Raw genomic sequence first — 22,450 nt, 5'->3', positions numbered from 1 at the left:
AATGCAGATGATAAATGGGTATTCATTCGAGAAATATATAATACTAGAACTGACATATGATTACATTTTCACGCAATGTCGGTGCATAGATCCTGAGAAATCAGAATCCATAACAACCAACTCTGGTGGCAATAATGGCCTTGATACACCTGGGCATTGAATCAAACAGAGCTCGGATGGCGTGTACAGGTACAGCTGCCCATGGAGCTTCAACACGATAACACAGTTCATCAAGAGTAGTGACTGGCGTATTGTGCTCGGCCAGCATTGACCAGACGTTTTCAGTTGGTGAGAGATCTGGAGAATGTGCTGGCCAGGGCAGTAGTCGAACATTTTCTGTATCCAGAAACGCCCGTACAGGACCTACAACATGCTGTCGTGCATTATCCTGCTGAAATGTAGGGTGTCGCAGGGATCGAATGAAGGGTAGAACCACGGATGGTAACACATCTGAAATGTAACGTCCACTGTTCAAAGTACCGTCAATGCGAAGAAGAGGTGACAGAGACGTGTAATCAATGGCACCCCATACCTTCACGCCGGGTGATACCCCAGTATGGCTATGATGCTTATGTGTGTTCACCTCGTTGTCACCAAACAAGGAAGCGACCATCTTGATGCTGTAAACAGAACCTCCATGCATCCGAAAAAATGACGTTTTGCCATTCGTGCAAACAGGTTCGTCATCGAGTTCACCATCGCAGGCGCTCCTGTCTGTGATGCAGCGTCAAGGGTAACCACAGCCACGGTCTCCGAGCTGATAGTCCATGCTGCTGCAAACGTCGTGGAACTCTTCGTGCAGATGGTTGTTGTCTTGCAAACGTCCCCATCTGTTGACTCAGGGATCGAGACGTGGCTGCACGATCCGTTACAGCCGTGCTGATAAGATGCCTGTCATCTCGACTGCTAGTGATACGAGGCCGTTGGGATACAGCACGGCGTTCCGTATTACCTTCCTGAACCCACCGTTTCCATATTGTGCTAACAGTCATTGGATCTCGACCAACGCGAGCAGAAATGTCGCAATACCATAAACCGCAATCGCGATAGCTATAATCCGACCTTTATCAAAGTCGGAAACGTGATGGTACGCATTTCTCCTCCTTACCCGAGGCATCACAACAACGTTTCACCAGGCAACGCCGGTCAACTGCCGTTTGTGTATGAGAAATCGGTTGGAAACTTTCGTCGTGTCAGCACGTTGTAGGTGTCGCCACCGGCGCCAACCTTGTGTGAATGCTCTGAAAAGCCAATCATTTACATATCACAGCATCTTCTTCTTGTCGGTTAAATTTCGCGTCTGTAGCACGTCAACTTCGTGGTGTAGCAATATTAATGTCCAGTAGTGTACAATGCTTTTACACGCTTAACAACAAATATTTAACACATTAACTTGTTTGTAAGGTAATTAGAAGTTTGAAGGTGTTTTACACGTATAAATACTCGGAGGAGGGCTTTTGCTATTCCATAATGCAACAACAGATCGTCGTGAGTGATATAGACTATAATAACGCACATCTGTCCCAAGACCCTTCTTGAAAACGTGAGTAACATGTGTTTATTTTCCAGTCGCTTGGTATCGTTCGATGCTCCAGTGAAACGGAAAGGGAGTAAGTTCTTTCGCATAACCTCTGTAAATCTCATTCGGTCAGAATTTCTTTAAACTGTTGACTGATTTTGGTTTTTCTATTCCGAGATTCCTTACCTCAATACGAATATATATCATTTCGCCGATCGAGAACGACTGAAAGGAGATACTATACTACGATCATCGACATCTAAACTAGTTGTTAAGGCTGCATTAAATATTTCGGCCTTCCTTTTTTTCCCTCTTCGGTGACAATAAAGTCACTGAGGTACTGAGTGGATTATTTCGTCCCTCTTTGTCATTTTATCTAAAACCAAATCTCAGTGTCTTCGGTCAGATCGACTGGCACCAATTTATTTTCGAATTTTAATAGACTGGAAATAACAGCCAACGACTTACAACATACAGTTTTGTTAAACCTTCACCATGGTTTCGATAGTTTTAAAACTGTCTTCTTCATAAGTTATTATGTGTAGAACAGATATGGTAAGATTAGAGTATGCAGAATTACAGGAAATGTTTAAAAATAATTATAGGGGAGCATAATCACATGCGTTTTATTACATATTACGAAGAGTTTGCTATGTTTCCATGAGCGTGCGGACTCTTTATAGCCCATTTGACTTTAATGGCACACTTTTTAACCCCCTCCCCTCTCGCTCCTTCCAACTTTTTAGTTAATATGTTAATCTGGTAATGAATATGTACTTGTTAAATCATACACGCTGCTCATTGCTGCCACGTTTCATAGTTAAATGTCACATATATACAAATCTTTCAGATGGCACACGACACGTTCTTGGATCCATTTTCAAATGTGTTATATTTTAAAAAGTTGTAAAACAAACTCCTACAGTAGAGTGCTACGACTTTTAAGACATGTGTTTTGATTGGTGGGCATGTAGACGACGCGCAAATGTACTAGACATAGTCAACGACACCACACCGGATGTAGACTATGTGATTATACGCGAGTATGCTTCACTATAATTATTTGTAAACATTTCCTGTCATTTTGTTTATTGTAATGATACCATATCTGTTCTACACACAGTGACGTAATACTTTTTAACAGGTACAATGCCTTCTAAAGAAGACAGTTTTAAAACTGTCGAAGCCGTGGTCAAACTATATTAAACCTATATTTTGCAACTGGTTGGCTCTTATTTCCAGTCCATTGAAGCTCTTACGTCTTCAGTTGCTGAAGTGCAGCCATGTTCGAAAATCTTAATGCTTTCGAATTCATCGAATACTTATGGTATTGCTGAGCCTAACACACATTATGGCTTGTGTGAAGAGAAGGTTTAAGTCTGTGACGAAATTCTCTTTGCTTTCATAGCAACTCTGAAACACTACTGTTGGATTGGAGCCGTACTTCGCCCGTCGCCCATAATGTCGGTCGCCAGATGAAGACCCACACAATATTGCCCATTGCTTTTGAATGTTGTGCCCCAAGTAATCATCTTCAAAAGATGAATATTTGACATCGGATGCTCAGATACTGTGCAGTTTGTTTGCTGTCACTCTTACTAAGCAAAAATATTTATACCTCTGCCACACCATTTTCAACCTGAGAGGAAATATATTTTGATCGAATTCTTTACAACCGCTGTTCCAGTCTGGTCTCGTAATATGCCAATGAATTTCTGCCGCATTCAGACGCGTTAATAAAACTAAATGCAACAGGTTTCTGCGCGGGTGGGAGGGGAGGGGGGGGGGCGGGGAGGCACTCAATTCTTCATACAACAAATAAACGTCCGTATTCTATAGCTACGTGTGTTTGCCAGTGGTTATTTATACTGCTGAGCCACACTGTTTAATTTAATTTACATGAACTGTAGTTACTAAACTTTATTTATTATAAATTTCTTGTTATTTCAAGTGTTTAGAAATTACACAGATATTTGACATGTTAGTAATGAGCTACATACCAAAACATGGCGCTTATTGTTCTCTCTTACATACTGGAAACAACGAATACAAATACGAGGGTCGTTCACGAAGTACCGAGAGAGGTGGCGCAGTGGACTCGCATTCAGGAGGACGACGGTTCAATCCCGCGTCCGGCCATTCTGATTTAGGTTTTCCGTGATTTCCCTAAATCACTCCAGGCAAATGCCGGGATGGTTCCTTTCCAAGGGCACGGCCGACTTCCTTCCCCATCCTTCCCTAATCCGAGCTTGTGCTCCGTCTCTAATGACCTCGTTGTCGACGGGACGTTAAACACCTATATCCTCCTCCTCCGTTCACAAAGTAAGTTCAGTTCCTATTTCTGTCAGCGGCGGCGCTACGATCGCAGTTCCGAGCATGCGCGGCAGCTACTCTGACTCCAGAAGACATGTACGCCATTTTGAGATCGCTGCTGCCGACGTGCGCTTTGTAGTGCTTCTTTATAATGTCAGCCGTAATTGAAAATGCCGCCGCATGTGAAATCAGATCTGTGATTCATTTTCTAAATGTAAAGAAAGTTAAACCAAAGGAACTTCATCGGCAGCTCTTCGAGGTTTACAGACAAAATGCTGTGAGTGATTCAATGGTTAGAAGATGGGTCAGACTGTTCACTGAAGGACATGATCAAGTGCACGATGAAGAACGAAGTGGATGCCCGTCTGTGGTTACTGACCAACAGGTTCACACGACTGAAGAGAAGATTAAGCACAACCGTAAGTTTACAGTTACTGCTCTTGTATGGAAGTTCTGCAAATCTCACGACCACTAATTCATGATATTGTTACTGAAAAACTGAAATTTTGAAAGCTTTGCTCAAGTTGGGTACGCAAAATTCTTACTGAAAAACACAAAAAACAACGGATGGGCTGTGCCCCTCAGTTTTTGATACGCTGCAGTGAAGTAGGCGATGGTTTTCTTCGTCGGATAGTCATCGGGCATGAAACTTGGGTATGGTACGACACCCCTGAAACAAAACGGCAATCAGTGGAATGGAGGCACACTTCGTCCTCAACGAAGCTTAAGCCTAAGCAAATCTTGACACCTCGAAAAGTCATGTGCACCGTTTTATGGGACAGAAAAGGCATTTTGCTGATTGATTTCTTACCACGAGGCCAAACAATCAATGCACACGGTTACTGCGAGACCATTAAGAAATTGCGCCGCGCAATACAGAACAAGAGGCGAGGATTGCTGTCAAAAGGTTTTTTTTTTTTTTTTTTTTCCACGATAACGCCGGACCTCACACGGCGAATGTGACCGAACAGCTCTTACGGGAATTTCACTGGGACGCGTTTGATCATCCTCCATACAGCCCGGACCTCGTTCCTAGCGACTTTCATCTCTTCTTACACCTAAAATCTGTCCTTGGTGTGTCCGCAGCTCGTGGTCGTGCGTTAGCGTTCTCGCTTCCCGCGCCCGGGTTCGATTCCCGGGGGGGTCAGGGATTTTCTCTGCCTGGTGATGACTAGCTTGTTCTGTGATGTCCTTAGGTTAGTTAGGTTTAAGTAGTTCTAAGTTCTAGGGGACTTATGACCATAGATGTTAAGTTCCATAGTGCTCAGAGCCATTTTTTTGTCCTTGGTGGTCAACACTTCAACGGTGATGACGAGCTGAAAGAACGTGTTACCACACGGTTGAATATACAGGCGGTAACCTTCTACGAAGAAGGCATACAAAAACTTATGCCACGCTATGACAAGTGCCTAGAAAATTTCGGAAACTATGTACAACAGTAGTTTAACAATTGTAGATTTTTGTACAATAAATATTTTTTCTGTATCTGTACACGTTTGTTTTATGTAACCAAACGGAACATACTTCGTCGACCACTCTTGTATAGAGAAATGGTAACCTTTTTGCCTCGACTGTTATTAGACGTATTTATTCAGGACGTTTTCGGTATGTTACGCCATTCTCAAGTGAGGTCGCACTGTAAAGTGTGTGACTGCATGATCACTCCTTTTAAGAGGGAAGTACTGTCAACCATGTATACATACAAATAACTTTATAGGTAGGGCAACCACAGCTAAAAAACATGCACATAATATGAACAGTCAGATGATATAAAACCGGCGGAGATGGTAAAATAGTCTACATCACAACTCAAAGCAAGATCAGATCCGCAACAGCTATTTACTGTGTTTTTACTATATAACGACCGGTGTCATATAACACTTATACCTCATGTGCAAGCAATAAAGGAAACAAAAGAAAAGTTCGGAGTCGACATTAAAATCCAGGGAGAAGAAATAAAAACTTTGAGGTTCGCCGATGACATTGTAATTCTGTCAGAGACAGCAAAGAACTTGGAAGAGCAGTTGAACAGAATGGACAGTGTCTTGAAAGGCGGGTATAAGATGAACATCAACCAAAGCAAAACAAGGATAATGGAATGTAGTCGAATTAAGTCGGGTGATGCTGAGGGAGTTAGATTAGGAAATGAGACACTTAAAGTAGTAAAGGAGTTTTGCTATTTGGGGAGCAAAATAACTGATGATGGTCGAAGTAGAGAGGATATAAAATGTAGACTGGGAATGGCAAGGAAAGCGTTTCTGAAGAAGAGAAATTTGTTAACGTCGAGTATGGATTTAAGTGTCAGGAAGTCGAAAAATGGCTCTGAGCACTATGGAACTTAACATCTGAGGTCATCAGTCCCCTAGAACTTAGAACTACTTAAACCTAACTAACCTAAGGACATCACAGACAACCATGGCCGAGGCAGGATTCGAACCTGCGACCGTAGCGGTCGCGCGGTTCCAGACTGAAGCGCCTAGAACCGCTCGGCCACTTCGGCCGGCTCAGGAAGTCGTTTCTGAAAGTATTTGTATGGAGTGTAGCCATGTATGGAAGTGAAACATGGACGATAAATAGTTCGGACAAGAAGAGAATAGAAGCTTTCGAAATGTGGTGGTACAGAAGAATGTTGAAGATTAGGTGGGTAGATCACGCAACTAATGAGGAGGTATTGAATAGGATTGGGGAGAAGAGAATTTCGTGGCACAACTTGACTAGAAGAGGGGATCGGTTGGTAGGACATTTTCTGAGGCATCGAGGGATCACCAATTTAGCATCGGAGGGCAGTGTGGAGGGTAAAAATCGTAGAGGGAGACCAAGAGATGAATACACTAAGCAGATTGAAAAGGATGTAGGCTGCAGTAGGTACTGGGAGATGAAGAAGCTTGCACAGGATAGAGTAGCATGGAGAGCTGCATCAAACCAGTCTCAGGACTGAAAACAACAACAACAACAACATCAACAACCTCATGTGCCACGAATTCCAAGGTTCAAGTGCTCGTTAGAACTTGTCACTCCTCGGTAAGACAGTGGATGAAAGGGCAGATGGGCATCCGATCGGAATCAAACATGATCACTAATACACTGAAGAACGAAAGGAACTGGTACACCTGCCCAATATCGTGTAGAGACCCTGCGAGCACACAGAAGTGCCGCAACACGACGTGGCATAGACTCCACTAATGTCTGAAGTAGTGCTGGAGGGAACTGACACTGTGAATCTTGCAGGACTGTCTATCCGTAATAATACGTGGGGTGGAGATCTCTTCAGAACAGAACGTTCCAAGGCATCCCAGATATGCTCACGTTGTACGTACGCTTGTGTTCACCGCTCCTCGCGTGAAACCTTCCTCTACCTGCGGTCCGGCTAATGGCTAATTGCCGAGCGACGCTGCAGAAATCCGTTCCAGAATAGCACAAGCTGCTTTCTCCCTAGAAATGCTAAAGGACCATGCGTGACGAGTGGCTGACGCGTAGCTACATACCATCGGAAGCGAGTCACTGAATAGCTGATGGCTCTACGTTCCCTTTCGACTGATTCACCATATTGCAGTCATGTACACGATCACTGGTTTCGTGTTATCCGCCCCAGAAGGAGCTGTCCATCCGCAAAAACTCTTTCTCCAATTCAAACAAGTGATATCAGTCAATCATTATGTGGTAACTAACAGCGTGCCACTGCACGGATGGGATGGAAAAAGACTCCATCGATGTGCTCTAATAATAAGCATCACAGTTGATAGTGCGAACAATTTTAGCAATTTTACAGTAATTTCAACACCGACCAATGATGTGACAGCATGTTTCCCAGTATCAGTATGATAGCTAAACCACCCCTTCTCCACTTTGCGAATACATAGAAAGAAAGATCCCTTATCATTTAGCTACAATATAGCAGGTCAGCAACTTGAAGCAGTTAATTCCATAAATTATCTGGGAGTACGCATTAAGAGTGTTTTAAAATGGAATGACCATATAAAGCTGATCGTCGGTAAAGAAGATGCCAGACTTAGATTCATTGGAAGAATCCTAAGGAAATGCAGTCCGAAAAGAAAGGAAATAGGTTACCGTACACTTGTTCGCCCACTGCTTGAGTACTGCTCAGAAGTGTGGGATCCGTACCAGATAGGGTTGATAGAAGAGGTAGAGAAGATCCAACGGAGAGCAGCGCGCTTCGTTACAGGATCATTTAGTAATCGCGAAAGCGTTACGGAGATGGTAGATAAACTCCAGTGGAAGACTCTGCAGGAGAGACGCTCAGTAGCTCGGTACGGGCTTTTGTTGAAGTTTCGAGAACATACCTTCACCGAAGAGTCAAGTAGTATATTGCTCCCTCCTACGTATATCTCGCGAAGAGACCGTGAGGATAAAATCAGAGAGATTAGAGCCCACACAGAGGCATACCGACAATCCTTCTTTCCACGAACAATTAGAGACTGGAATAGAAGGGAGAACCGATAGAGGTACTCAAGGTACCCTCCGCCACACACCGTCAGGTGGCTTGCGGTGTATGGATGTAGATGTAGATGTAGATATCATTGCGAACGTGGATAGATGACTGCACAGTACGTCCATTCAGTGTTAATTCTCGAACACACACTCAATCAAAGCATATCAGACAGAGCTCTACATATTTCTAACGCCTCGAGCATAGTGCTTAATTTACGATCTCTCTGCGTATGAGAGTCACAGAGAATTCTCGTGTCTGAGGGTAAAATTAGAGAGTGAAAGACCCTCATCACACTGTCATTGACCAACCAGCCCTGCAGCACAGTTAGCGAATTAATCTGCAACCGACCAGAAGTAGATCGCTACACTCCACCTCTCTTGAAGGAAGGGAACTTTCCGAGACCTCACCAATCCAAGTGCACAAGATTTCTCGAGATGCCCCCATGTCGAGGAGGTTAGCACTCCTTATCGATGTATAGTAACAGATTTCAAAGTGTCCTGATGTAATAGCAGATGATTGAGAAGAACAAGAAACGAATGATTTTTATGCGTGATGGGACTCCAGACGGATGGAGTTCGACGCATTATTAAGTAAATCAACGAAGCTATCAACTCTAAAGGAATGTTCTAGAGTCTAGGATCGGTACGTGGAAGGTATAGGTAAGGGAGAACATAGACACACGCGCTCCTAAGGCTACCACGTTCCGCACTTAAAACGGGCTATAATGCTAGATCGCCTGCATTTTCAGCCTATCAGTCGTGTGGAATTTAGCGCAGTTAATATTCCAATGTAAGAAATACACTACTGGCCATTAAAATTGCTACACCAAGAAGAAATGCAGATGATAAACGGGTATTCACTGGACAAATATATTATACTAGAAGTGAAATGTGATTACATTTTCACGCAGTTTGGTGGCATAGATTCTGAGAAATCAGTACCCAGAACAACCACCTCTGGCCGTAATAACGGCCTTGATTCGCCTGGGCATTGAGTCAAACAGAGCGTGTATGGCGTGTACAGGTACAGCTGCCCGTGCAGCTTAAACACGATGCCACAACTTATCAAGAGTAGTGACTGGCGTATTGTGATGAGCCAGTTGCTCTGCCACCATTGGTGAGAGATTTGGAGAATGTGCTGGCCAGGGCAGCAGTCGAACATTTTCTGTATCCAGAAAGGCCCGTACAGGACCTGCAACATGCGGTCGTGCATTATCCTGCTGAAATGTAGGGTTTCGCAGGGATCGAATGAAGGGTAGAGCCACGCATCGTAACACATCTGAAATGTAACGTCCATTGTTCAAAGTGCCGTCAATGCGAACAAGAGGTGACCGAGACGTTTAACCAATGGCACCCCCCCCCCCCCCCCATCACGCCGGGTGATACGCCAGTATGGCGATGACGAATACACACTTCCAGTGTGCGTACACCGCGATGTCGCCAAGCACGGATGCGACCATCATGATGCTGTAAATAGAACCTGGATTCATCTGAAAAAATGACGTTTTGCCATTCGTGCACCCAGTTTCGTTGTTGAGTACATCATCGCAGGCGCTTCTGTCTGTGATGCAGTGTCAAGGGTAACCGCAGCCGTCGTCTCCGAGCTGATAGTCCGTGCTGCTGGAAACGTCGTCGAACTGTTCGTGCAGATGGTTGTTGTTTTGCAAACGTCCCCATCTGTCGACTCAGGGATCGAGACGTGGCTGCACGATCCGTTACAGCCATGCGGATAAGATGCCTGTCATCTCCACTGCTAGTGATACGAAGCCGTTGGGATCCAGCACGGCGTTCCGTATTACCCTCCTGAACCCACCGATTCCATATTCTGCTAACAGTGATTGGATCTCGACCAACGCGAGCAGAAATGTCGCGATACGATAAACTGCAATTCCGATAGGCTACAATCCGACCTTTATCAAAGTCGGAAACGTGATGGTACGTATTTCTCCTCCTTATACGAGGCATAACAACAACGTTTCACCAGGCAACGCCGGTCAACTGCTGTTTGTGTATGAGAAATCGGTTGGAAACTTTCCTCATGTCAGCACGTTGTAGGCGTCGCGACTGGCGCCAGCCTTGTGTGAATGCTCTGAAAAGCCAATCATTTGCATATCACAGCATCTTCTTCCTGTCGGTTAAATTTCGCGTCTTTAGCACGTCATCTTCGTGGTGTAGCAATTTTAATGGCCAGTAGTGTATATTTCAAGCGGATGACATACATTCTTCTTCCCAGTTTCTCTATGATATACTATGTTATCGAACCGTAAAACGAGGAAACTACTTCCTTAAAACATTGGCTCTATGTGATATGAGTACAATATAGCTTTCCGGAGATGTATAGCACCCACTGTTCATATCTGATCACGGTTCGGAAATTATACTATGCCTGCACCAGCCCTATATGAAGTGATCGCTAGTAACGGCGAATACCTCTTACAAGGAAACAGATAAACGCATAGCAGCAGCGTCCAACATGTGAAAATTAACAGTCACTCCGTCACTAACTCTGTAAACAGCGCATATGTCAGGCAAATGTATACACGGGGATTGCAGTGCCTCGCAAGCGCCTACCGCTAACTTAGTTATGAAGCTGAAGTCTTGATTTTACTCCCAAGATGCGACAGGGGGATAAAGTACATCACATAAATCATAGTTCGTTTAGAGGAATGTGCCACGTCTCATCACACATGAGATGGAAGTCCTCTGGTGACTGACAGGTTTACTGTTAACGATCGCAAGTAGACAGTGCTTTAAACCACATACAGAACACGTGGCTGTATTCGAGTCGAACGCATACTATGTCACGTGACTGATGCATGCTGACAGAACAGTGGAAAAATTGACCTGCAGCAAATTCACACATCTCTAGAATGTATCATCAGTCAACCATCAAATCGTACTTCGTTAGAGCTCCATGTCAATCGATCACCCCATCCACTCTCCGTTACCCTTTAACACAGATGCATGTAAGTTTAGAGGCGGATGGTTGTCAAATACAGTAGTCAACTCGTGTGTATCACTGACACCTCAACAGACATACAGTATAAAGCTGCCTCGAAGAAGAAAAAATTGACTGCTTCCCTAATTCCCTTCGCTTCCATGTCGACGTTTTCTCGGATTCCTCTTGCTGCCGCATACTCGCCCACCACGTACAAATTGTTCTGCTCAAACCAGAAGATACGCAAGTACTTCCTCAAGTTCCCCACATTTCGGTGTATATCGGTCAATTTATAGCTATTCATCCGTTATTTTGCGCAATTCTATCGATTTTTCTATGTCAGTTCTATCCACGCAATCATGACATAACCTCTCGTACTGTTTATATGAAGACAGTAACTGTTCTTGAAAGAACAGATACCGTTGATGACCGTTGAGCTTTTCCCTGGAATAAATGATGACTAACTGAAACCCTCAGCTGCCGACAGGTGTTGTTGACATACCTCGATGTGGACAGCTGAAAATGTGTGCCCCGACCGGGACTCGAACCCGGAACCTCCTGCTTACATGGCAGACGCTCTATCCATCTGGGCCACCGAGGACACAGATGAATAGCGCGACTGCAGGGACTTAGCCCTTGCACGCTTCCCGGCTGTCCTGCCATGTAAGCAGGAGATCCCGGGTTCGGGTCCCGGTCAGGGCACACATTTTCAGCTGTCCACATCGAGGTATATCAACAACACCAGTCGGCAGCTGAGGGTTTCAGTTAGTCATCATTTACTCTCGTTCTGTGTTCTAAAATTGCTTGTAAATGTAGCGCAGCTGCCAACACCAAGCCCAAATGCATAGATCGGGAGATGTAGTATATCACTGTAATCGATTGTGCCCAGTCACCTCCACATTTGGAGAGCGTTTGCTCCGTTTTCTGTATGTCTGTATATATTCATGTGTCGCGGATGGCTACCAGGATCCGAAGTAGACCACAGTTAGCGTTCGAAGGCGGATCCACCACACATTACATCTGGAGCGATTTTGGGGTGCGGATCCACAATATGCAACACATGGGGTAAGGTTTGAAGGTGGATCCGGCACTCACAATGTACAAAGCGGTGTTGGGATGCAGATTAATAATATACCACATCCGAGTTAGCATTCGAGTGTGGATTTGCTGTGCACTATACAGGGTGAGTCACCTAACGTTACCGCTGGATATATTTCGTAAACCACATCAAATACTGACGAACCGGTTCCACAGACCGAACGTGAGGAGAGGGGCTAGTGTAATTGGTTAATACAAACCATAAAAAAAATGCACGGAATTATGTTATTTAACACAAACCTACTTTTTTTCAAATGGAATCCCGTTAGTTTTGTTAGCAAATCTGAACATATAAACAAATACGTAATCAGTGCCGTTTGTTGCATTGTAAAATGTTAATTACATCCGGAGATGTTGTAACCTAAAGTTGACGCTTGAGTACCACTCCTCCGCTGTTCGATCGTGTGTATCGGAGAGCACCGAATTACGTAGGGATCCAAAGGGAACGGTGATGGACCTTAGGTACAGAAGAGACTGGAACAGCACATTACGTCCACATGCTAACACCTTTTTATTGGTCTTTTTCACTGACGCACATGTACATTACCATGAGGGGTGAGGTACACGTACACACGTGGTTTCCGTTTTCAATTACGGAGTGGAATAGAGTGTGTCCCGACATGTCAGGCCAATAGATGTTCAATGTGGTGGCCATCATTTGCTGCACACAATTGCAATCTCTGGCGTAATGAATGTCTTACACGCCGCAGTACATCTGGTGTAATGTCGCCGCAGGCTGCCACAATACGTTGTTTCATATCCTCTGGGGTTGTACGCACATCACGGTACACATTCTCCTTTAACGTACCCCACAGAAAGAAGTCCAGAGGTGTAAGATCAGGAGAACGGGCTGGCCAATTTATGCGTCCTGTGAAACGCCCGTCGAACATCCTGTCAAGGGTCAGCCTAGTGTTAATTGCGGAATGTGCAGGTGCACCATCATGCTGATACCACATACGTCGACGCGTTTCCAGTGGGACACACTCTATTCCACTTTCTTAATTCAAAACGGAAACCACGTGTGTACGTGTACCTCACCCCTCATGGTAATGTATGTGTGCGTCAGTGAAAAACACCAATAAAAAGGTGTTAGCATGTGGACGTAATGTGCTGTTCCAGTCTCTTCTGTACCTAAGGTCCATCACCGTTCCCTTTTGATCCCTACGTAATTCGGTGCTCTCCGATACACACGATCGAACAGCGGAGGAGTGGTACTCAAGCGTCAACTTTAGGTTACAATATCTCCGAATGCAATTAACATTTTACAATGCAACAAACGGCACTGATTACGTATTTGTTTATATGTTCAGATGTGCTAACAAAACTAACGTGGTTCCATTTTAAAAAAACGTAGGTTTGTGTTAAAAAACGTACTTCCGTGCATTTTTTTATGGTTTGTATTGACCAATTCTACATCTACATCTACATCTATACTCCGCGAGCCACCTTACGGTGTGTGGCGGAGGGTACTTATTATACCACTATCTGATCCCCCCTTCCCTGTTCCATTCACGAATTGTGCGTGGGAAGAACGACTGCTTGTAAGTCTCCGTATTTGCTCTAATTTCTCGGATCTTTTCGTTGTGATCATTACGCGAGATATATGTGGGCGGTAGTAATATGTTGCCCATCTCTTCCCGGAATGTGCTCTCTCGTAATTTCGATAATAAACCTCTCCGTATTGCGTAACGCCTTTCTTGAAGTGTCCGCCACTGGAGCTTGTTCAGCATCTCCGTAACGCTCTCGCGCTGACTAAATGTCCCCATGACGAATCGCGCTGCTTTTCGCTGGATCATGTCTATCTCTTCTATTAATCCAACCTGGTAAGGGTCCCATACTGATGAGCAATACTCAAGAATCGGACGAACAAGCGTTTTGTAAGCTACTTCTTTCGTCGATGAGTCACATTTTCTTAGAATTCTTCCTATGAATCTCAACCTGGCGCCTGCTTTTCCCACTATTTGTTTTATGTGATCATTCCACTTCAGATCGCTCCGGATAGTAACTCCTAAGTATTTTGCGGTCGTTACCGCTTCCAATGATTTACCACCTATGGCATAATCGTACTGGAATGGATTTCTGCCCCTATGTATGCGCATTATATTACATTTATCTACGTTTAGGGAAAGCTGCCAGCTGTCGCACCATGCATTAATCCTCTGCAGGTCCTCCTGGAGTACGTACGAGTCTTCTGATGTTGCTACTTTCTTGTAGACAACCGTGTCATCTGCAAATAGCCTCACGGAGCTACCGATGTTGTCAACTAAGTCATTTATGTATATTGTAAACAATAAAGGTCCTATCACGCTTCCCTGCGGTACTCCCGAAATTACCTCTACATCTGCAGATTTTGAACCGTTAAGAATGACATGTTGTGTTCTTTCTTCTAGGAAATCCTGAATCCAATCACAAACCTGGTCTGATATTCCGTAAGCTCGTATTTTTTTCACTAAACGTAAGTGCGGAACCGTATCAAATGCCTTCCTGAAGTCCAGGAATACGGCATCAATCTGCTCGCCAGTGTCTACGGCACTGTGAATTTCTTGGGCAAATAGGGCGAGCTGAGTTTCACATGATCTCTGTTTGCGGAATCCATGTTGGTTATGATGAAGGAGATTTGTATTATCTAAGAACGTCATAATACGAGAACACAAAACATGTTCCATTATTCTACAACAGATTGACGTAAGCGAAATAGGCCTATAATTATTCGCATCTGATTTATGACCCTTCTTGAAAATGGGAACGACCTGCGCTTTCTTCCAGTCGCTAGGTACTTTACGTTCTTCCAGCGATCTACGATAAATTGCTGATAGAAAGGGGGCAAGTTCTTTAGCATAATCACTGTAGAATCTTAAGGGTATCTCGTCTGGTCCGGATGCTTTTCCGCTACTAAGTGATAGCAGTTGTTTTTCAATTCCGATATCGTTTATTTCAATATTTTCCATTTTGGCGTCCGTGCGACGGCTGAAGTCAGGGACCGTGTTACGATTTTCCGCAGTGAAACAGTTTCGGAACACTGAATTCAGTATTTCTGCCTTTCTTCGGTCGTCCTCTGTTTCGGTGCCATCGTGGTCAACGAGTGACTGAATAGGGGATTTAGATCCGCTTACCGATTTTACATATGACCAAAACTTTTTAGGGTTCTTGTTTAGATTGTTTGCCAATGTTTTATGTTCGAATTCGTTGAATGCTTCTCTCATTGCTCTCTTTACGCTCTTTTTCGCTTCGTTCAGCTTTTCCTTATCAGCTATGATTCGACTACTCTTAAACCTATGATGAAGCTTTCTTTGTTTCCGTAGTACCTTTCGTACATGATTGTTATACCACGGTGGATCTTTCCCCTCGCTTTGGACCTTAGTCGGTACGAACTTATCTAAGGCGTACTGGACGATGTTTCTGAATTTTTTCCATTTTTGTTCCACATCCTCTTCCTCAGAAATGAACGTTTGATGGTGGTCACTCAGATATTCTGCGATTTGTGCCCTATCACTCTTGTTAAGCAAATATATTTTCCTTCCTTTCTTGGCATTTCTTATTACACTTGTAGTCATTGATGCAACCACTGACTTATGATCACTGATACCCTCTTCTACATTCACGGAGTCGAAAAGTTCCGGTCTATTTGTTGCTATGAGGTCTAAAACGTTAGCTTCACGAGTTGGTTCTCTAACTATCTGCTCGAAGTAATTCTCGGACAAGGCAGTCAGGATAATGTCACAAGAGTCTGTCCCTGGCTCCAGTTCTGATTGTGTGACTATCCCATTCTATACCTGGTAGATTGAAGTCTCCCCCTATTACAATAGTATGATCACGAAACTTCTTCACGACGTTCTGCAGGTTCTCTCTGAGGCGCTCAACTACTACGGTTGCTGATGCAGGTGGTCTATAGAAGCATCCGACTATCATATCTGACCCACCTTTGATACTTAACTTAACCCAGATTATTTCACATTCGCATTCGCTAGTAACTTCACTGGATATTATTGAATTCTTTACTGCTATAAATACTCCTCCACCATTGGCGTTTATCCTATCCTTGCGGTATATATTCCATTCTGTGTCTAGGATTTCGTTATTGTTCACTTCCGGTTTTAACCAACTTTCCGTTCCTAATACTATATGCGCACTATTTCCTTCAATAAGAGATACTAATTCAGGAACCTTGCCCTGGATACTCCTGCAGTTTACCAATATTACGTTGACTTTTCCTGTTTTTGGTCTCTGAGGACGGACGTTCTTTATCAACGATGATAATGTCCTCTCTGGTAAGCCGTCAGGTATTTTATCGTTTCGCCCAAGGGGGGGTCCCTCTAACCTAAAAAACCCCCGTGTGCACGCCACACGTACTCTGCTACCCTAGTAGCTGCTTCCGGTGTGTAGTGCACGCCTGACCTGTCTAGGGGGGCCCTACAGTTCTCCACCCAATAACGGAGGTCGATGAATTTGCAACCATTATAGTCGCAGAGTCGTCTGAGCCTCTGGTTTAGACCCTCCACACGGCTCCAAACCAGAGGACCGCGATCGACTCTGGGCACTATGCTGCAGATATTAAGCTCAGCTTGCACTCCGCGTGCGATGCTGGTTGTCTTCACCAAATCAGCCAGCCGCCGGAAGGAACCAAGGATGGCCTCAGAACCCACGCGGCAGGCGTCATTCGTTCCGACATGTGCTACTATCTGCAGCCGGTCACACCCAGTACGTTCAATAGCTGCCGGAAGGGCCTCCTCCACATTACGGACGAGACCCCCCGGCAAGCACACCGAGTGCACACTGGCATTCTTCCCCGACCTACCCGCTATTTTCCTAAGGGGCTCCATAACCCGCCTAACGTTGGAGCTCCCTATAACTAATAGGCCCGCCCTCTGTGACTGTCGGGACCTTGCCGGAGAATCGGCCACTGGCCCAACAGGCGAGGCATCCTGTGGTGGCTCGGAAACGATGTCATCACCACTAGGAAGCACCCCGTACCTGTTGGAAAGGGGTAAGGCAGCTGCCACGCGGCCAGATCCCACCTTCGCCTTTCGGCCAGGCACGCGCGAGCCCACCACTGTCCGCCATTCACCCTGGAGTGATGGCTGACCGGTAAGATGCTCACTGCCGGAAGACGCAGCGACATCAGGGGTTCAATGTGATTCCAAGGCCACCGAAGTAGGCATAGGTCTCACCACAGTTGCCCCAACGCCACTACGAGCCGACGCCTGCGCCTCGAGCTCGATGAGCCTAACAGACAAAGCCTCCACCTGCCCCCGAAGAGTGGCCAATTCTCCTTGCGTCCGCTCACAACAACCACAGTCCCTACACATGACTATGTTTACCCTACAAGCGAACGGTGTACTCGCCTTATTAGCAGCAGGAAATCGAAGTGCTCTCTCACTGACGGTCTAACCGACACTGAGCAGTTCTAACCAAACAAACAAAAGCCTGTACGATACGAGGGTCGATAGCAACGGCGATACTGTACACTACACTGTTATTAAAATAAACGGTTGTGTCTAGTAGGCACTCAAACACGCAAGAAATTACAAAAATAAAATAGTAACTACCCAGATAACTGAAAATAAAATGTACCTGTTTGAAGCTCGTAAAAATGTGTAACAAGCGAACGGTGTACTCGCCTTATTAGCAGCAGGAGATCGAAGTGCTCTCTCACTGACGGTCACTAGCCCCTCTCCTCACGTTCGGTCTGTGGAATCGAGTCGTCAGTATTTGATGTGGTTTACGAAATATATCCAGCGGTAACGTTAGGTGACTCACCCTGTATATCTGGACTGAAGTTTGGAGGCGGATCCACCACACATCACATCTGTGACAGGGTTCACAGGTGGACCAACCACGCGTTACGTCTGGACACGTATTCTATCTTCGAAGTTTGGTCCACCAGCAGAGGGGAATGGGTCCTGGGAGCCGTCCGTGACACATACATATACACAGACATAAAGAAAACAGAACAAACGCTCTCCAAATGTGGAGGTGGCTGAACACAATCGATTTATCTGATCTACCCATCTACTCTTCAGCATTTGTCTGTAGCACCACATTTCAAGAGCCTCTATCCTCTTGTTGTCTAAACTGTTTATCGTCCGTGTTTGACTTCCATACATAGCTACAATCCATCCAAATACTTAAATCAATCCTCAGTGTTAACAAATTACTCTTCTTCAGAAACGCTTTTCTTGTCATTGGCAGTCTACTGTCATCAGTTATTTTGCTCCCCAAATAGCAAAACTCATTTACTATTTTAAGTGTCTCGTTTCCTAATCTAATTCTCTCAGAATCAGCTGATTTCATTGGATTGCATTCGATTATCCTCGTTTTGCTTTTGTTCATGTTCACCTCATATCCTCTTTTCAAGACACTGTCTATCCATTCAACTGCTCTTGCAAGATCTTTGCAGTCTCTGACACAATAAGAGTCTCATAGGCAAACTTCAAAGTTTTTATTACTTCTCTCTGGACTTTGATTCACACTTCAAATTTTTCTTTTGTTCTCTTTAGTGCTTGCTAAGTATACAGATCGAATAATATTGGGGTTGGCCACAGCCTGTCTCACTCCCTTCTCAACCTCTGCTGCCTTTCGTGCCCCACGACTTTTATAATTGCCATCTGGTTTCTGTACAAATTATAAATAGCCTTTCGCTCCCTGCATTTTACCCTTGCCATCTTTAGAATTTGAAAGAGACTATTCCAATGAGCATTGTCAAGAGCTTTCTCTAGGCCTACAAATGGTATAAACGTAGGTTTGACTTTCTATCTTCTACGAGAAGTCGTAGGATCAGAATTGCCTCTAGTGCTGCTACATTTCTCCTGAACCCAAACTGATCTTCCCCGAGGTCAGCTTCTACCAGTTTTTCCAATCTTCTGTATAGAATTCGTGTTAGTATTTTGCAGCCATGGCTTCTTAAACTGACAGTCCGTTATTTTTCACAAATGTTAACAGCTGCTTTCTTTGGAATTGGAATTGTTAAAAATGGCTCTGAGCACTATGGGACTTAACATCTGAGGTCATCAGTCCTCTAGAACTTAGAACTACTTAAACCGAACTAACCTAAGGATATCACACACATCCATGCCCGAGGCAGGATTCGAACCTGCGACCGTAGCGGTCGCGCGGTTCCAGACTGAAGCGCCTAGAACCCCTCGGTCACACCGGCCGGCCTGGAATTATTATATTCTCCTTGAAGTCGGAGGGTATTTCACCTGTCTCATACATCTTGCTCACCAGATGGAAGAGTTTTGTCATGCCTGGCTCTCCAAAAGCTATGAATAATTTTAACGGAATGTTGTCTACTCCTGGGGCCGTGTTTCGACTTTAGTCTTTCAGTGCTTTGTGAAATTCTTCACACAGTATCATATCTCCCTTACCATCTTTACCCACAGCGTGGTCCATTAGTCGTAACTGGGTCAAATATCTCACGAAATAAGCGTCTAACTGAAAAACTACAAAGAACGAAACTTGTCTAGCTTGAAGAGGGGAACCAGATGGCACTATGGTTGGCCCGCTAGATGGCGCTGCCATAGGTCAAACGGATATCAACTGCGTTTTTTTTTAAGTAGGAACCCCCATTGTTATTACATATTCGTTTAGTATGTATAGAATTATGAATGTTTTAGTAAGAACACTTTTTTCGGTATGTGATAGATGGCGCTGTAATAGTCACAAACATATGGCTCACAAATTTAGACGAACAGTTGGTAATAGGTAGATTTTTTAAATTAAAATACAGAACGTAGGTATGTTTGAACACTTTATTTCTGTTGTTCCAATGTGATACATGTAGCTTTGTGAACTTATCATTTCTGAGAACGCATGCTGTTACAGCGTGATTACCTGTAAATACCACATTAATGCAATAAATGCTCAAATTGATGTCCGTCAACCTCAATGAATTTGGCAATACGTGTAAAGACATTCCTCTCAACAGCGAGTAGTTCGCCTTCCGTAATGCCGCACCATACATTAACCCGCCAAGGTCGCTGATGTTCGACTTGTCGCAGCCATCGTGGATTTTCCGTTGCCCAATTGTGCATATTATGCCGGTTTATGTTGCCGCTGTTGATGAATGACGCTTCGTCGCTAAATAGAACGCGTGCATAGAATCTGTAATCGTCCAGTAATTTCTCTTGTGCCAGTGGCAGAACTGTACACGACGTTCAAAGTCGTCGCCATGCAATTCCTGGTGCATAGAAATACTGTGTGGGTGCAATTGTTGTTGATGTAGCATCGACGTTTTTGAGATTCCCGATTTTGACGCAGTTTGTCTGCTACTGATGTGCGGATTAGCCGCGACAGCAGCTAAAACACCTGCTTGGACATCATCATTTGTTGCAGGGCGTGGTTGACGTTTCACATGTGGCTGAACACTTCCTGTTTCCTTAAATAACGTAACTATCCGGCGAACGGTCCGGACACTTGGATGATGTCGTCCAGGATACCGAGCAGGATATTTTGAACACAATAGGCATACACCAACACGTTATAGACAATTTCCGCAATTGGTAAATGGTCCATTTTAACACGGGTAATGTATCACGAAGCAAATACCGTCCGCACTGGCGGAATGTTACGTGATACCACGTACTTGTATGTTTGTGACTATTACAGCGCCGTCTATCACAAAGCGAAAAAAGTGGTCCAACTAAAACATTCATATTTTTTTACGTACTACACGAATATGTAATAAAAAATGTGGGTTCCTATTTTAAAAAACGCAGTTAATATCCGTTTGACCTATGGCAGCGCCATCTAGCGGGCCAACCGTAGCGCTATCTGGTCCCCCCCTTCAAGCTAGACAAGTTTCGTTCTTTGTAGTTTTTTCGTTAGACGCTTATTTCGTGAGATATTTGGGCCAGTCATGATCAGTGGACCACCCTGTATATTCTCTTTCGTTTCCATAGTATCAGCCTCAAACACATCTCCCTTGTATAGACTCTCCGTATACTCCTTCTACCTTTCTGGTTTCCTTCTTTGCTTAGGACTGATTTTCCATCCAGCCACATGGTCACAACGAATGCTTACAGCTAGATTTTTCAACAGATACACGAGTGACATAATGCCGTGTGCAACTTCTCTTGTGATTTTCTCGGAGCTGCCAGCGTCCTTATTAGGACATTTTGCTGTTTTAATGGCCTGCTAAAGGTTTTTATTACTTTAGAAGCAAATAAGTGACCCCCAACGTCGTGGGTTCCCCTTGTTAGAAAAGTATTGTGCATACAGGTGATAAGTTGTCGTGGCTTCCCCTTGTTATAATTCAGCTGTGCATACAGGTGATAAGCTGTCGTGGCCCCCCCTTGTTAGCCACTTTCGTGCATACAGGTGAGAAGCGGCAGCCAGCCTACCTTGAGCTTGAGCTTCTTCTCGGGGTGGTCGGCGTCGGAGCGGGTGGTGACGACGGCGGGGGCGCCCTTGGTGGCCGGCGCCGCGTCGCCCTGCATCGACTCCACATTCTTGGTGCGGATGAGCTTGCTGAACAGCGTCAGCCCGTCACGCTTCAGCTCTGCGCGGTCCACGTTGCCCAGTGCGCCCAGGTTCAGCTTCATCGTGCCTGCACACACAACGCAAACACGTTCAGTATCCACACATGCACTGCACACATACACTGAAGCGCCAAAGAAACTGGTATAGGCATGCGTATCGTAACACAAGGATATGTAAACAGGCAGAATACGGCACTGTGGTCGGCAACACCTGTATAAGACGACAACTGTCTGGAGCAGTTGTTAGATCTGTTACTGCTGCTACAATTTAAGTGAGTTGGATTGTGGAGTTATAGTTGCGCACGAGCGATGGGACACAGCATCTCCGAGGTAGCGATGGTGTGGGGCTTTTCCTGTACGACCATTTCGCGAGTGTACCATGAACATCAGGAATCCGTTAAACATCAAATCTCCGACATCGCTGCAGACAGAAAAAGATCCTGCTAGAACGGGACCAACGACGACTGAAGAGAATCGTTCAACGTGACAGAAGTGCAATCCTTCCGCAAATTCGAAGTAATTCTACAGTCAATGGCACATAAAGCAAATAAATCAGCAGGTCCAGATGGAATCCCACTTCGGTTTTACAATGAGTTCTCTATGGCGTTGGGCCATTGTATAGGTTACGTTTATCGTGAATATCTCATCCGGCCCAGA

General features: G+C 44.7%; 1 protein-coding gene across 1 annotated transcript in view; it reads right to left on the bottom strand.

Moving 5' to 3' along the window:
- LOC124720151 (probable cationic amino acid transporter) overlaps positions 1-21,741 on the bottom strand; it is a 444,710-nt gene extending 422,969 nt beyond the window's left edge. Inside the window, exon 1 of the mRNA XM_047245457.1 lies at positions 21,656-21,741. The gene's annotated coding sequence lies outside the window, so the exon portion shown is untranslated. The remainder of the gene's footprint in view (positions 1-21,655) is intronic.
- Between the last annotated feature and the right edge of the window lie 709 nt (positions 21,742-22,450).

Source organism: Schistocerca piceifrons, chromosome 11, assembly GCF_021461385.2.
Source record: "Schistocerca piceifrons isolate TAMUIC-IGC-003096 chromosome 11, iqSchPice1.1, whole genome shotgun sequence".
NCBI lineage: Eukaryota > Metazoa > Arthropoda > Insecta > Orthoptera > Acrididae > Schistocerca > Schistocerca piceifrons.
This window is presented reverse-complemented; position numbering and strand designations above follow the sequence as displayed.